The sequence below is a fragment of the Apis florea genome, unplaced genomic scaffold, assembly GCF_048593485.1.
Source record: "Apis florea isolate Af1SG1 unplaced genomic scaffold, ASM4859348v1 contig_3585_pilon, whole genome shotgun sequence".
NCBI lineage: Eukaryota > Metazoa > Arthropoda > Insecta > Hymenoptera > Apidae > Apis > Apis florea.
In genome coordinates this window covers 1,639,944-1,656,208 of record NW_028256788.1, presented here as the reverse complement: position 1 = coordinate 1,656,208, position 16,265 = coordinate 1,639,944, and the positions used below count along the sequence as shown (strand labels likewise).

The 16,265-nt window shown below is 37.5% G+C and overlaps 1 long non-coding RNA gene across 1 annotated transcript in view; it reads left to right on the top strand.

Moving 5' to 3' along the window:
- The window catches only part of LOC105735726 (uncharacterized), a 210,254-nt gene that overhangs the window by 109,860 nt on the left and 84,129 nt on the right, over nucleotides 1-16,265 (top strand). Inside the window, exon 5 of the long non-coding RNA XR_015294125.1 lies at nucleotides 5,690-5,748. This is a non-coding gene — a long non-coding RNA (uncharacterized LOC105735726). The remainder of the gene's footprint in view (nucleotides 1-5,689; nucleotides 5,749-16,265) is intronic.

The following is a 16,265-nucleotide window of genomic DNA, read 5'->3' as shown; positions in this document are numbered from 1 at the left end:
CTACAACATACTTACAAAATACAAGTTGCAAAAGAACATCCAGAACGCATCTCCTCGAAGCTGATAAGCCTAAACCTAACCTAGAAAATCCGTGGCCGTCGTAAACCGCTCGAACTCGTGTCTCGAACGAGCGTTTAAAGCTCGAGCACGATTCGCTCGCCACCTCTATTTCCATCGTGCAATTTCGTAATCATCGTTGTTCACGGAATGCATAATAAATCGCGGGCCAGTCTACCAATACACAGTCGCAAGGAATGCCCATCGCGCCTCTGGGACACACGTTGCTGATTGTTCCAGTTGACAGTTTCCACAGTGTCTGCGCGAATTGCGAAAGTTTTCTCTTTCCAAGATAGGTTCCGTATACCTCACATGTGTCACACGATATGCGAATCAATTTTTGAGAATAGAAAAACTCTCGCCAATTGTTCGTTCGTTTCGAGAATTATTCTTTCCCCGAGCGATCATTGCTTCGAGAGTGGAACCTTTACTGCCACTGCACTGGTCATATACGCGGTGTGTATACAGTATCTCAATATAAATACTCTCCGGAGTGTTATTCTCGAAAATTTATTAGCATCCTACGAGATTTTGGTTGATCAACATTGTACACAAGCTCAGATCCGTTTTCGATATCCGGCACCGTTTCTTTTTTTTTTCCGAGTCGATCGAAAATCAAGTTGGCCTGATTCTCGCGGAGCAAGGAGAGAGGGAGGAGAGGTGGGAAGGAAGGAGTGGAGGAAGAGGCAAGTATACCGCGTACGGTGTTTAAACAAGGGGAGCGAGCGGAAGCAACATCTGCAGGGACTCGCGCGCTTTTTTTTCGGACGACACTTCGCGCGGAAGTGTTGATTTATCGCCCCTGTCTTCGTCACTTGTCACTGCACTCTGCGAGTTTCGTGTGTACATATATGTATCTCCCCTCCCCACCTCGTGTTTCTTTTTTTTTTTCTTCTTTTTCTTCTTTTTTTTTATTTATGGCGTAATAAACGATGGCGTTTCGATGAGGGATGAGTGTTTGGGCTTTGACGCTTGGGTGATTGGTGATCGCTCGTCAATCGGTATTGGATCAAGCATTATTTGAATTTGAAGAATAGGTAAATAACGTCATCGATGTTACGTTACGTTTTTTTTTTTTTTTTTTTTTAATAATTATGGGTTTGTTTATTTGAGGATGTAAGTAAATTTTTTTGGAATATTTAATTTATTTTTCTTTTTTCTTTTTGACATTAACTTACGACTTGTAAAATTTCAATTGAAATTGTGCAAAAGGAAAAATTAAGTTTACCACGCTAATTATAGTATAGGTATTCTGAAAATTAAGTTCAACAACTAATATGGGAAGTTAAGTCAAGTTAAGCTTGCGAGAAGTTAATTCAAAGTTTAATAACACTGTACGCAAGGTATATGAAGGGATGTGAAAGTGTAATATTGGAAAAGAAGAAAACTATAAATCTTATTTATTAATGTTTTTAAATCGATTAAATCGAATTAAATTGGCTTCTTTCTTGATTATGAATGGAATGGAACGTACGATGATCCAAATCAATCATGCCGTTTCTTCTAATGGAATTCATTAAACATTGGACACCAATATTGGTTGACTTTTGGCATTATAATTTGATTTATCAGGGCGCCCGGATGATATACTACGATATTCAGATTGAAACGATTATGCTACTAGTTTGCTATTCGACTGGCTGGCTATCGGTTTATTAAATCGAAACCAGGGATTCGAGTTGACTAGCTTCCTGTCAGGCGTTGTCAATTCGTAGCGATATTATATTAGCGTTTCGAGACAAATTACACCGTTGTTTACGCGTTTATAGAAATAAATCTCGATTTCTCATCTCGATATGTGAAAAAGATTACCTTCGCAAATTCGTTCGTAAATTCTAAACGCAACAACAAATTTTAACACTCGATACGATGACACATTTACTATCATTGAAATATATTTCTACGTAAATGTAAAAATTTATACGACATGATTGTCAAATTTTAAGAAAATGATTGTTATATTTTATAGTTTCGTTAGGAAAAAAGAAAAATTGCCTCGAAATATATTTTATACAATTCAAGTTTACGAATTTGTATTTAAATTTTAACGAACAATAATTGTTTCCACGGGTCCGTATAATAACCTCGAATCAATTACGATAATCTGATTATACGTATCTCTCCCGAGAGGCACTATAAATTAATCTAATTTAAAATTTATATTAATCGTTAGATCGTGCTTATACGTTCTTTTTTCTTTTTTTTTTTTCATTTTATTTTCTAGGAAACGTACATACGTGTATACTAAATATCATATGGAAGAAAATAAAATATTAACGAGTTCGAACGACAAAACGTGGTGTTAATAAGCCGCGTTAATTAGCATATTAATTATTGTATTAACTTTCATAATAAGGGGGCATGAATTTATATTGAACTGCAATTATTTTCGGGAACGAAATTGGCGAAGGATTTATTAAAAGGAATGATTTTCACTTTGTCTTCTTTGTGAATTTTAATTTCACGAGAAAGTGTTATTTTTCACGCGCTCTTTCAAATTTGCGCTGCAAACCTTGTGTCAATCTATTTACTTCAAGAAAGGGAAGAAAAGGGTATAAAAAGGAAAGAAAATAGAAAGAAAAAAAGATGAATGAATAAATCTTCTTGAATTCGATTAAAACAGCCTCTAATTATATTAAACACGAAAAGGGAAAAGAGGGAAGGTGTAGAAAAAGTAATTAACAGGCGAGATTTCAAAGAAAATTTTCTCTTCAATTTTCTCAAGTATTTCATCTTCACGACTTTTTCTTAACTTTTTATCCTCTTAACATTTGTCCCACGGAATTTGACAATTTCGTGCCGAGTAATTTCATCTTTACGGAGAGATCGATCATAGATATCCAATGAGATTTTCACCAATCGAATTAAACAAAAAATATTAATAATCGTTCGCGATTCATCGACCAGTCGCAAAATTATTTTTCTTCCATCCTTGCCAGATTTTCAATTAGCGAAATATATCGAATTTTACGACTGTCAAGGATCAAAAGGCAATAGAACTCGGTGGCGAGTTACAAACTGTAATATTTCTAAGTGGTCCTCAAGCGAGAAACAGAGAAAAAGAAAAAGAAAAGTTTGCATTGGGTAACAGCGAGAAAACTATGCCGGATTGTTTCGTAGCCTAATATCCCGGCCGAGAGAGTGCACGCGACCCAGCTACGACTTCCGCCTCGAATCGTCCCCATTTAAATGCATTGTTCCCTTCCATTTGAGATGCGTCGCTCGATGCGACGCTTTGGAAGATCAAAGATATCCAAGAAGAAACGAGAAACGAGGAAACGAAAGTGCCGCTCCGGGCATCTGTCTGGTAATCATATCTGCCCATCCAAATATCTGGACGATCGTCCGACAAAACGCATGCGAATTTTCTGCTTCTCTCTATTTTACTACTGGTATTCCTGGAATAAAGGAGAGAATACGGGGAATCGTTTTATTTCTTTTCTTTTCCCTCCTTTTCTTTTTGCTTTTTTAGACAGGAATAAAAATAACGAGAGAAATTGGATTTTTCTAAATTGGATAAAACGTAGGAAATGCGTGTTCGATGTTTGCAAAATAATGGAAAATCGATCGATTGTAATTCAATAAAATAAAATCGAATCGTTTTTCGAGGAAAATAATTTTTGCCTTTGTTCTAGAATTAATTCTCTAAAGATACGCATAATATAATCGAAGCATTTAAGAAATGATCGTGACAAATATGGAAAGATTATCAATTTTGAAATAAGAAAAATATTGCACTCTCTGCAATATTTCGATAGTCTGAGCGAAAATTGATAAATAATATATGTAAATGGAACAAGTAATTTCAATTGAGTTAGATTCTTTATTTGGCCAATCTTAAAAGAATCCGAGATAAAGTGAATAAATTATTCAAATATATATTTCTCAATGAAAAATTTGTTCCTGAAATAAATTTGAGAAATAAGTATGTATCGTTCAACGATAGATACAATAACTAAATCAACATCGTGCAAACATTTAAAAGCTGTATATTAAAATATACAATTATTTCTATCGAATAATAAATAATTAACGAATATTTATTTAACTTTTCGAGTTTTTCACCGCACAATCCATCAATCTCTCCGCAAACATAAAAATTCATTGGCCAACATTCACTCGCGGAAAAAAGGACGATGTTGTAAAAATGAAAAAGGGGACAAACTCCTTCCAATCATTTTCCAATTATTCTAAAAACTTGATCGAAAATAAATCTCCCCCTCCACAGACATCTCACTTCTTCTTTTCAATTAACGCCACGTGGTCGCGTAGCATTCATCCGCGGATTCCCCGGCGACTGTTCCCAGAAGCAAGTAAAACAAACCTCGTTCACTACGAGATTCTGCAGGCGCGAGAAGAGAAGGCACCAGAAGCGGTCCCCGATGCCTCTTTTCGGAGATCGGGTCTCCTCGGGGGGGGGGAGAGAGAAGAACGAGCGCGTCGGGCCCCCGACCGACCCTCCTCTCCCTCGGCGACCCTAAAAACCGAAACGCGTTCCACCCTGCAACCCTTCCATCTTCCACCCCCTCCACACGTTTTTCCATCCCCCTTGCGTTTATGGATCGAGGAGAGGACGACACTTCGGCAGGAGTTCGGGCTTCAGTTCCTTCAGCCGTGACGACTCCTCGGCCCTCGAGGAATCGTAACGAGGCCTGGCCGGTCAGGGCCGCCCCCTCCTTCCCTCCCCCGCGTGTTGCGCCACCATTACTTAAAACTAAAATTAGTTCCTCGAGTGCACCCTCGTGGCCCGCGACGAGGAGGAAACCGTTGGAAATTGTTAGGAGCCTGTTATTGGAGGGGAGGAGGTGGGTGGATCTTTGTCTCTCTCTCTCTCTCTCTCTCCTTCTCTCTCCAGCGTATGGAATACGCGGATGGAAACGTTGGTTGGATTTTCGATGGAATTAAATAAAAGGCTGGAGGATGGATTTGGTTTATGGATACTGGGGGGGAGGGTGAGATTAATTTTAAGGGTGGATTACAGGGGTTGGGAAATTTCGAATGTTTCGAAAAGACGGTAGGTTTTTAATCGTTGGATAATAATTGAAAAAATTGAAAAAAGGAAATGGCGCGAAACGAGTGTAATTATTGCGAGTTTTCCGCCGAGATCTATTTGCTCGGCGGAAGATTCGTTAAATCTGGTTGTAACTCATTAGTCGAGTAAAACTTTCTTCTGGATCTTGATTCAACGGACAGGGTGGCATTACTTTTAATTAATTTAATTAACATCGGTGGGGGGTTAAATGGGAGAGGGTAGAATAACATTTCTTGCTGATAGCCTTGAAGAGGGGCGTGAAACGTGTATCACCTACTTTTCACCGTTGATAGAAAGTTTTTAATTAAACGAGGGCGCAATTGTATCGCGATCAAATTGCAAAACGTTATTATTCCTATTAAGATTCTATAATCTCTGCCTTTTCGATAAGTTCTACACGTCTCACGATCACGAGCCTCCAATGGATTTTGTTCGTCGATATTGAAATTCTACTGTGGGATTTTTAACGTTATTTAACGTTATTCGATTATTATTTAATTATTATTGAATAATGAAATGTGAATTAAGGCTATTTTAAAAAGAAGTCGATTATTTTTATCAATTTGTCTAAATGGAAATCTCATATTTTTTGTGTTACAGAACTTTTACGTGTCTAAATCATTATGGATGTCGTCAATTTGGATTACGTTCCACATCGGGTGAGTTACAGTTCCATATTAAACGATTTAATTAATATTTATACCATGCTTTATACTGTGTTCATTTTATTATTGCAAACAGTGAACACTGGAATAAAAATTCATGAAATTTTTATATTCCTCCGTCTTGTGATCGAACAGTAATCGCTTTGTAACAATAATGAAAAATATCTACTTTCAATAAATGGTGGGATATCGGAATTAATTTACTTTCTCAAACTAGATATCTTTTATCGTTTTCTCTCTTAATCTTCGTTCAAACTTTTTACATTCACTGAGAGGAAAATCCGCCCGATAAAAAAGTTGCATCAGATTTCGAGTAAAATGGAAATTAAACAGATACAACTTGTAATAAAATTTCTTCGGTTATTTACGATCTATTGCCATTTTCTCGGCGGTGGCATTTCAATATCGTCTCTACACATAAAACTGGGGAGGGAGGGGCGGCGTGGGAGAGGAGTAGTAAAATGGTTAAGAGAAGCAGACGGACAACTAGAGCACGAAACGGAACAATAAAGATATGATGCGTGGGATGATGTGCAGTGAAATAAAAGAATGTGAGAATATGTGAGAAAACGATTTTGTGAAATCAAGTTCTTCTGATAAATTTCAATTTCATTTTATGATTATATATATACATACATATATATGTGTGTGTGATATTTTCTCATGATGATAATAACGGTGTAATAAAAAAGATAATACAATACAAACATAACTCGAAAATTCAAAATTTTCAGGAAGAAAATCATCTGTGAATATTTATGCAAATTTATATATTATATATGTATTATTTAATAAATTATTTACTAAATAACGATTTGACTATTATTCATTATTATTTTTACATTAAAAGTGTAATTAGAATGCTTTTACGCTTTTATATTATTGCGTTATCCTTTTATTCTTAATGACATCGAGTTAATGTATCATGTTACTCTAATGTTTTATACATTAAACGATGTAATATAAAAATTTTCAAAAAGATGCGAACATGTTTTCTACATAATGACTTAATAATTTTAAATTAGGCGAAAAATTTTTCTTTTTTTCAAAAAACAGAATTATCACATTGTAACAAGTGACTGAATATTCGTTACGTACATTTAAATTAAATGGATTCGCTTGACAAGCGAATATAGAAGCAAAACATTAAAGTTTCATAAATTACGTAAAAAAAAAACAAGAACAAAAATTAATTACTTGTGTAAAATCTCTTCAAATCGTATGATTCCAAACAAAGCAATAAATTTCATGCGTTGAATATTTGTAAAAATTTTCTCTTTCCATTTGAAAGTAAAATTTTATCATGGAATTATTTTATTTTTTCCAAGAAGATATTAACAAGGACAATTCTAAGAGAAATAACAATAATAATAACACTAATAATAATAATAATAATAATAATAATAATAATAAAACTGTGTAACAAGTGAAATAGAAATTCCATTTTCCACGAAGCCATACTCTGCAAAAGCAATTTATGTATCGTGAACATTAAGCAATTTTAGATGGAATAAAAGCTATTCCCGACGAAGTCACACTCAATTATTCCAAGAGAATCTCAAAGTACAATAAAACATTTCTCCCGAAGTACCGCTATATTAAGAATATCAGCTATTTTATGCAGCTCCTCCGAAGATTACTTAAACCAAAGGATAAAGAAGTATTAAATCTCTTTTTGAATAAAATTTTACGTAATACGCCTTTCTTTTCTTTTACAAGAAATCCTTTTATTAAAATTCAATACAAAAGAATAAGACAGGAACCGCTTAACTCGGTTTTCAGTTCACGACGAATCGAGCCTAACAGCAAATTAAAAAGTTAAACAATTTTTCTTAAGCTAACTTCGAGAAAATAGATAAATACTTGGCCAGAGATGTCCAAGAGATGCCACTTGCTTCGTTTAAAGTCTCGTAATGAATCTTGCAATATTTTCCACGTGAAAAAAAAGCTTTAAGGCTCCAAGACATAGAAAAAAAAAAAAAAAAAAATTGTCAATCCTTTGCACCATCTGTATGCGCGAGAAATAAATTTTAATTCAAATTTTGTAATCCAAAAGTCTAACACGTATCGTTTTTCATTCGTTTATTATAAATTACTGAATCAGAAATTCAGTAATGTATCTCAAACTCTTCTAACTTTCTCTCCTGAACTCGCGAATCAATGAAAAGTGAGCGCGCAACGCGGTTAAAAGCCTCGTCACAAAAGAAAAATGAGGGGAGGGGGGAGAAAAAAGGAGGGAAATCTATTCCATCTCCAACACCTCGAACACCGCCACGAACAGCGTTCAAATAATATTCGACATCCCCGCGACACGAGACGAGAATTCAGCCGCGAGCAACGCTTATCAATTCGCAATATTTCCGGCGTTTAAGCTGCTCCCTACGAGTCTTTCTCTCTCTCTCTCTATCTTAAGTCGGCGAATATCTCTCGTCCTTCTCCCCCCTTCCCAATAAACAAGAAGCTTCTCGCTCCTTCAGCTCCTCTCTCCCCGCCACCTATACTCCACGGCCCTTGCTTCCCTCTCCTCCTCCCCCTCCATCTTCCATTCACCCTACGTTGCTCGCCTTCTGAATTCTATTCCGACTTCCGTTGAAGATCGTCGCTGGCCCGGTTGGCTGGCTGGTTGGCTGGCTGGCTGGCTGACTGGCTGGCTGGCTGGCTGGCTTGGTCTGGCAGAAGCGTGCCGTGACGTGGAAATGCAAATTCCGCCCATGCGGCTCGTTGAATTATTATTTTAAGTCCCGTAACGGCCATTCGCTACGGGAAAATCTCATGAAAATTAATTTATTTTAATGCACTCCCTCGGCCCGGGATCCGGGGATGCAGCTACGAAACGAGAAGAGCGAAAGTAACTCGAAGGGGGACGGCGGAGAAGGAGAGGGGGAAGTGTGGGTTTCGATGAGGTGAGGAGGGGGGTAGGAGGAGACGATGGGGAGGAGAAAGGGAGAATGGATGGGTGTGAAGAGGGGAGAAAGACGATAGACGACGAGTTTAACGTTCGACTCGTGCGTCTTTTTGACACCCACACCACGATTCCTCTTCCTTCTCAGACCGATCCGGAATCCGGAATTCGCAGACGGTTCATTGCGGATAGACGAATATTCCGTTCCACAACCTGTGGACCTGTGGATTTTTCAGTTATCATTCGTTTCGTGTTCTTTCTCTTATTTCGTTTCGAATCGTCGATTCGAAATTTGAAAGATTGAAAGTTTGGATGCCACGTCGAATATATAAGCACGTGGAATATCGGTAGTGTGTTTATATATTTTTCTTATATTTATTAAGACATTCAAGAGGTTGATTTCAGGGAGCGGAAAAATTGTTATGGTATGTAAAAATAACGATCGAAGCTTATTTATTAAGTTGCGAGCGATTTAAATTTTCCGTTTAGACGAAGAGAGAAACAGAGCGAGATGACTCTACGTTCATCGCATTGCCGCGGCACGGCGCTGAAAACAAGTTTCAATTGCAACAACATAATAAACAACATAAATAAATTCCAATCAACATTTTCTTGTACCAATTTTTATTTCTTTTACTCCGTGAAATCGATCCATCGACTCAAAGATATCGACACAAATATATTCTCTCATCTTTTTTCCTTTCTTCTAAATTAATATTTCTTCTCATTAAGATTTTATGTTAATCATTGCTAAATTCTGAATACAGCATACACACTCTTTAGATTAACTTAACTTTCTTTAAAATGATCTGATTTAACCTCGCATTCACGGAAAGGATTCTTACTTAAATGCATATGGAACACCCTATAAAAAGAAAATCAATCCACGATTCAGAACTGACAGAACAATTCGAGAAGAAATCCTGCCCCGGTCGTTCTTCCTCAACAATCCCCGGATCGTCTTCATCTATAGGCGCGGAACTACGCCGATCTCGTACCGACGAACTTTACGGGACGATAATAGACAGATTTATGAGACGGCTTATCGATCCTCGACTAAATCCAATTTTCGAGTTCGACGCTCGCGTATTATAGTCAGCCCAGCGTTTCCTCGCCACGAGCTGTGTGTGTGTGTGTGTGTGTGTATGTATGTAGGAAATTTCCATGAGAGAGATGCAGAAGCGATTCGTTCGCAAGAATTTTTTGAAATATTTTGAAATACGGAAGCTCGACGAACGTGGAACACATAGTTTTTTGAAGAGGCGATCCCGTGTCGATCGTGTCGTTAGGTGTCCCCCCCAAATTGGACTGATTGGAGGCGAATATCGATTTTTGTTTCGGTTGACGCTGGAACTGATGAATATGCACCGTGTTTCCTTGGGCTTCGCTTTGATCTTGCAACTGAGCGGAACATGTATCGGTATCTGACTTGTTTTAATTGGTGAGCGTAATTTTGTTTACCCCGTTTTCTTTCGCCCAGGGATTGTTCTTTGGGAGTTTAATTTTTATTTTTAATCGAGGATGGCTCCCTTTGTTTCTTCGTTTCTCTTCTTTCATTCTTCCTCTGTCTTATATCGAATTTTATCGTAAATTATCATTGGAATATATTTTTTTTTACATTTCCAATTATATAATTTTATTTTCTTTACCTTTGAATTTTACGATTTCTTTTTTTTTTTTTTTTTTTTTAATTCATAACCATAATTTGATCTGTCTCCTTTTTTCTTTGGGAAATTTTATTTGATATTTGTTTTTTATTTATACGAGATTTGTCTGTTTTGAGTTTCTTTTACACGCAATAATTTGCGTTTGGCTCCATTTCCCAGATTTCTTATGGAATGAAATTTGTATTTTTGTATTACGGGATTACCGTTTGCTTTGAATTATTTTTTATAAAAAATATTTTTATTTTTTTTTTCACTCGATATAAATTATGTTATATTTGCTCGTTTGAATAAATGAAAACTTAATAAAAAAAAAAAAAAAAGTATATAATCCGTACATTTCTGTTTTTTATTTCACGTCAACAGGAATACGTAAATGGTACAGGATATTGGATTTCAGGCGAGACATAAAAGTTGCGTTATACTGCGCAATAACTGGAATAAAAAAAAACACCGAGTTTCCACGAGTCAAAAGTTAAACAAAAATAATTCCTTTAAAAGGAGAAACTCGTTCCAAACTCGTAAACACAACATCACCTCTTTAAGAAACAAACGACTTTTCCTTTTCTCCCCTACTCTCTCGACTCGCTTCCACTCACTTATGTAATTCCTCACAACTCGTCTTCGCTCTTCCTCAAAAAACGAAAGAAGCGGGGGGGGGGGGGGGGAAAGGAAAAAAATCGTCAAAACAACACTCTCATTGGAAACCCTAGCAGGATAGCAATTAACTCGCCGTTCACCCGTGGTTCTTCCAAGAATCGAGCTGCTCGTCCACCAAGTGGAAATTATTTCGAAAACTCGTTCAAAGCTCGTGCGGTCGAGGAAAAGCGAAGGAACGAAGGTTGTTGCGGTTCGTGCGCATACACCCCCATCTCGCGCACATCCCCCTCGCCACGAGGAAACGAGGAGAAGGTGAAGAACAAGAGTGACAAGGCTACCGCCGCTGGATCTTCATTTCCGCGGACTCAGCCCTTGGCTTTCGGACTTCTCTCGAGGTTTTTTCGTGGTTTAAGGACAGCATCGAGTCAAGAACGTCTCACTCTCCTCGCCTCTCAAATCCCATCGCGAAGAATACCCCCTCCCTCTCTCGTCCGCCACTTCTCCCCCTCTCTCTCTCTCTCCAATTCCACCCCTTTCCTCCTTCTCTTTCTCTCCTCCATCGTTCCTCAGGCACGTCGTAGTCATCGTCGACGTAACCATCTCTCGTCCCCTTTTCGCCCCCCCCCCCTCTCTCTCTTTCTCTTTCTCTCTTCCTCTTCGAGCTTTGGAGCGCAGCAAGGGGGACGGTATCATCGACATGGAGGAAAAGAGGGATGGAGAAAGATAGCCACCACCCCCTCCCCTCGCCCCTTAAGTCGCGAGCGCTCACATCTGACGGTCGATGAATAAGGGAGTCGCTATTTAAATTGTAATTTCGGCCGTGCTAAAGATACCGGCGGGGGATTTGCCGGCGGATTTTTACGATCCGCCGCGCCACGATTCCTGCGCCGATTTAATAAGGAAAAAAGCGGCCAGCTTTTCCCATCTGCATCACGATTCGAGACAAATTTTTTACGATTGGACTCGATGGTTGGACGAATCTTTTTTCTCTATCTTGCCTCGTGGGAAGTTGTTCTTTTTTTTGGGAATGAATGAAAGTTCTCGTAGATTTTGAACGAACGATTTTAATTCTCTCACAGAGGATCGAACAATTTATTTCGTATAGCTATATATTTTGTCGAGATTCGTATAAGTGTGTAAGAATATTATCGATGGATTGATTAATTTCAATTTCAATTTGTGCTGCACGCGATTCTAGAATGAATGAAAATACTTATTTTCAGGAATTTTCTTTTTTTTTTTTTTTTTTTTTGCGAGAAAGAGGGATACAATCAAAAGGTTATTGCAATTTATATCTCGAACGAAATTGAGGAGACAGGCGCGCACACACACACACACACACACACACACACACGTACACACGATGGCGAGCATCATCCGGCGGATTTCAAAGAAAACTTGTACACGGAAATGCATCCTCCTCTTGAATTTCTCGACTTCTTTCACGGAGGAATAACTCTTTGTATCTATGTCATCCCCCTATTCTACCCACTTCTTTTTTCCACCCCCCCCTCTTTCTCTCTCTCTCTCTTTCTCTTATTTACATCCCTTCTTCCGTCTTTCTTTTCGAATTCTTATTATTCCAGTCGCATTATTTTCTTTCTTTTTTTCTTTCTTTCTCTCTTTCTTTCTTTTTTCCTCCATCCTTGCAAGCACATTGAAAGAACACGTCCAGAGGAGGAAATAATAGCTTTCTGGCATCGTGGAACAGCTTCAATCAGTCGGTACTGTTCTCGAAGATCATTACATTTTATTACAGCGAAACTGCTGTTGCAAAAGCGCAAGCTCTTTAAAAAAAAAAAAGCTTGGTATTGCGCGCGAGTGATAATGACAGGATGCGTTTCTACTTCCAGAAGGGGGGGGGGGGAGGGGAGGGCAAATATTTCGAGTTTACCTGGGATTAAAGGTAAACGATGGGGATAAGGGAGGAAAAATATAAAATGGCGTGATGGAGGTTCCCTTTCCGCAAATCGATTAACGAGAAAATTTATCCCATTTGAGAATTTTCGAAAGTGTTACTGACTCGTGTGTATATGTATTTTAAAATTATTCTAAATATATGATGATAAATGATGTAATGATATAATTTTGTTTTAAATTTTTCATATTATATTTTTTGAAAAATACGAAAAATTGAATTGAATTGGAAATTTTTTTTGATCGTAAAATTATAATCGTTGCTTTTACATAAGAAAAAAATTTAGCAAGCTTGACGCGAACGATTGTGACAACGTGAGGTTCAAGGATTGTTATCAGGTTCAATATTTTTAACTTGAGATCGTCGAACGTGAATGAATCCCTTGTACAGGTTTGGAAGGATGCCATTTATTAAGCCGGATCATCGAAACGAATTCCGTGACTAAAAATAAGTCGGGGATGTAAACGGAATGCAGCGAAATTGCAAACATTCTTGCGCTATTTCAAATTTTAACCCAATTTCTAAAATATCCAAAATATTAGATTCACCACGAGTTCATCCAAACAAAATTCGTTTGAATTGAATAATAACGACGCAATGCATTCGAATAATCCTTCGTGATTTTTTTCAAAAGAAAAAAAAAAAACATTCGACTTTAATCACTCGTAGAAAAATTTCCATAACAACAAATCTCATCTTCCAAACGATCCAGATCCGGAACTTCGAAAAAACATTCAACTTTAATCACTCGTACAAAAGTTTCCATAACAAATCTCACCTTCCAAATGATCCAGATCCAGAGACTGCACAGAGACAAAACTCGTCTTGCGGCAAGATTGACGAATATAAGCGCGAGGAGCGTTCGCTCGAAAGGAAGGAGCCCTCTAAATTTCCATCCTTTTCCTCTACCTCCACGTGTATTTAATGGTCCATCGTGACATAATAGCTCGGTGAACAGGATAACGACGAGGTACACGGAGGCGGATGGAAATCGGAATTTCCCTTAACTCGACAAACGAGACGGTTTTGATGCAACGCGAGGGTGGTACGCGTGCGAAATGCGAAATAGTTTCGTTACGGAGACCGTTTCTTTCTCCTTTTCTTTTCTTTCTTTTCACTCGATTTGCGGATCTTTCCTTCAACTTCCTTTCAACGAGGAGGAAGAACTTTATTTTTGGAATTGAGAACGAGGCTGCTCGCCTCGAGAGGATTAAACGAATATGAAATGCCACTTTTGATGGAATGTAAGTACGTAGAGACAGACACGTGTGCGCAAGTATGATATTGGGTTTTGTTGAAGAACTTTTTTTTCCTTCTCTTTTTCTCTCGAACACTTTGAAGGGATGTCTTTTCTCTTTGGATTTTCTTCGAGAAAATTAAAATTTCCCGCTTTACGTTCATCGTGTGAAAAATGAGGGTTGAAATTGTTTAAATCGCGCTCCTCGCGCCATTTCTATCGCATCTTTTATTTTATAAAACTTGCCCTTTTCTTTAGAAAATTAATAATAAATCGTCGAGCAACGCGCGGTGAGAATTGTTATTATTTCGTTGAATTATATAACCGGCGTATAAATATTGTTCATTCAGCTCGATAGAGATAAATAACGTAACCGGGATAAAACTAATGGTATCTGTTCCCGTTAATGGCCACTTAATCGCGATAAACGTCGCTTTAAGCGTACCTCTAATCCTCATAATCATAATAAATTTGGCATAGTTTGAATATTAATTCGAGGCAGGTTGGTGTTACGTTGATATATGAAATTTTCAGTGCAACGGGACACTTATCTTTTTCGACGGTAATTTTGCACGAGAGGCAAGCGTTAAAAAATAATAATAATAACCTTTAATTGTTTATTACAACCTGTTTTGTGCATATTCCTTAAATTTTTATCCAATTCGAACGAAAGTGGATGATTTATTTATACGAGCTTACTCCTTTTACAAACTGGTTGCAAATTGGATGGGTTGAAACGAGGATTTGAAAAAGATATCGCGAGGGACAAATTTTCAGATCCATCGTCATTGCGGACCAAGGTGTTGCCAGAATAAATTCAGATGGAAATGGTGGGCAGTGGTTAACTGATAGTATTCGATTCACGGGACCGGTCGTTTTAAAGCCAATGAACAAGGGAGCCGTGATTTACAATGTAAATGACCACGATATCCGCGCGAAAGCAAACCTTCAATTAGGCTCGGTTACCAAGGTACACGCGAAACACGCGGAACAGGTAAGCCATGCCCTCCCTAATAACTCGGAAACCAATTACCAGCCACAGTTCTTGCTTCTCTTCCACGCTATTATTATTAATTTCGATGTTTAATTCTTTGTGTCGAGCGATTCCTTGACTTTCTTTGAAGAGATGAAAATTTTTCATTAATTCAAATACGACACCATTATTATTAACTTATTCCACTTTTGTCTCTTTAAATATTCTTTCACTTTTGTTGCTGCGTTGTGATACAATTTTATTGAGTACGATCGTCCCTATTTTTTTCGAATAATTCTTTCGCTTTGTCTATTTTTAATTTGAATGAATGCGCGATTCAATTAAATAAAAATCACAATTTTGGAAAGCATCACTTTCTCGCTGTGTTGCAATTTCGTTTCGTATAGAATTTCTAAAAAAAAAAAAAGAAAAGAAAAGAAAAGAAAAAAGAAAAAACCTTATATTGGATATTGGCGATCCAACGAAAGGGAAGAAGAAAAAAAGGAAAAATAAATTTGCCCGCGACAAGATAAACCCTTCCGAAAACGTGACATTAATGACTCAGCCCCTGTCCTGCGCGGCTTAATCGCTCAAGGGGTTACCGAATCTCCCATAAAATATTTCCCAAGCATCAATTTCGAAAGAAGTTACGAGGTCGTACTACCTGGCGATTCGAAATCGACACGAGATCTATCGTGGCGCGTCGCCATTATTGTCACACACGTGTTCTCTAATAAAAAATGAAATAGTCTCGATCGTGTCTGACTAGCCGAGAACATTATCCTCCGAATAGATCGTCTAATATTAAAATCTAAGGGAAGACGTTTTATTCGTGTCTGACCTCAAATCTCGAGGATAAAGTAATATATATATATATATATTTATTTATGAAAATGTAAATTATATAAATAAAAATGAATTTTGAAACCGATTAAAATTTCATAACATCGCCTCGAACTTCAAGAAGTTTTCGCTTATTTTATTTTCCCTTTGAAATCAATAATTTTTTGAAATTTTTAATAATTTGTTCGGGCGAATGAAGGCTCGATCACTTAATAATGCACTCCAGGAATAAACATCGATCCGAGATTGACATTTCCAACGTTGAATTTTCATAAAGTCGGGTCGACGTTAAGCAAAACGATTTGCAAAAACCGCGAGCAAAAGTCGAGTTAATTATCCGATACTTAGCAACTCTCGTCTCGAATTGCTTTTGC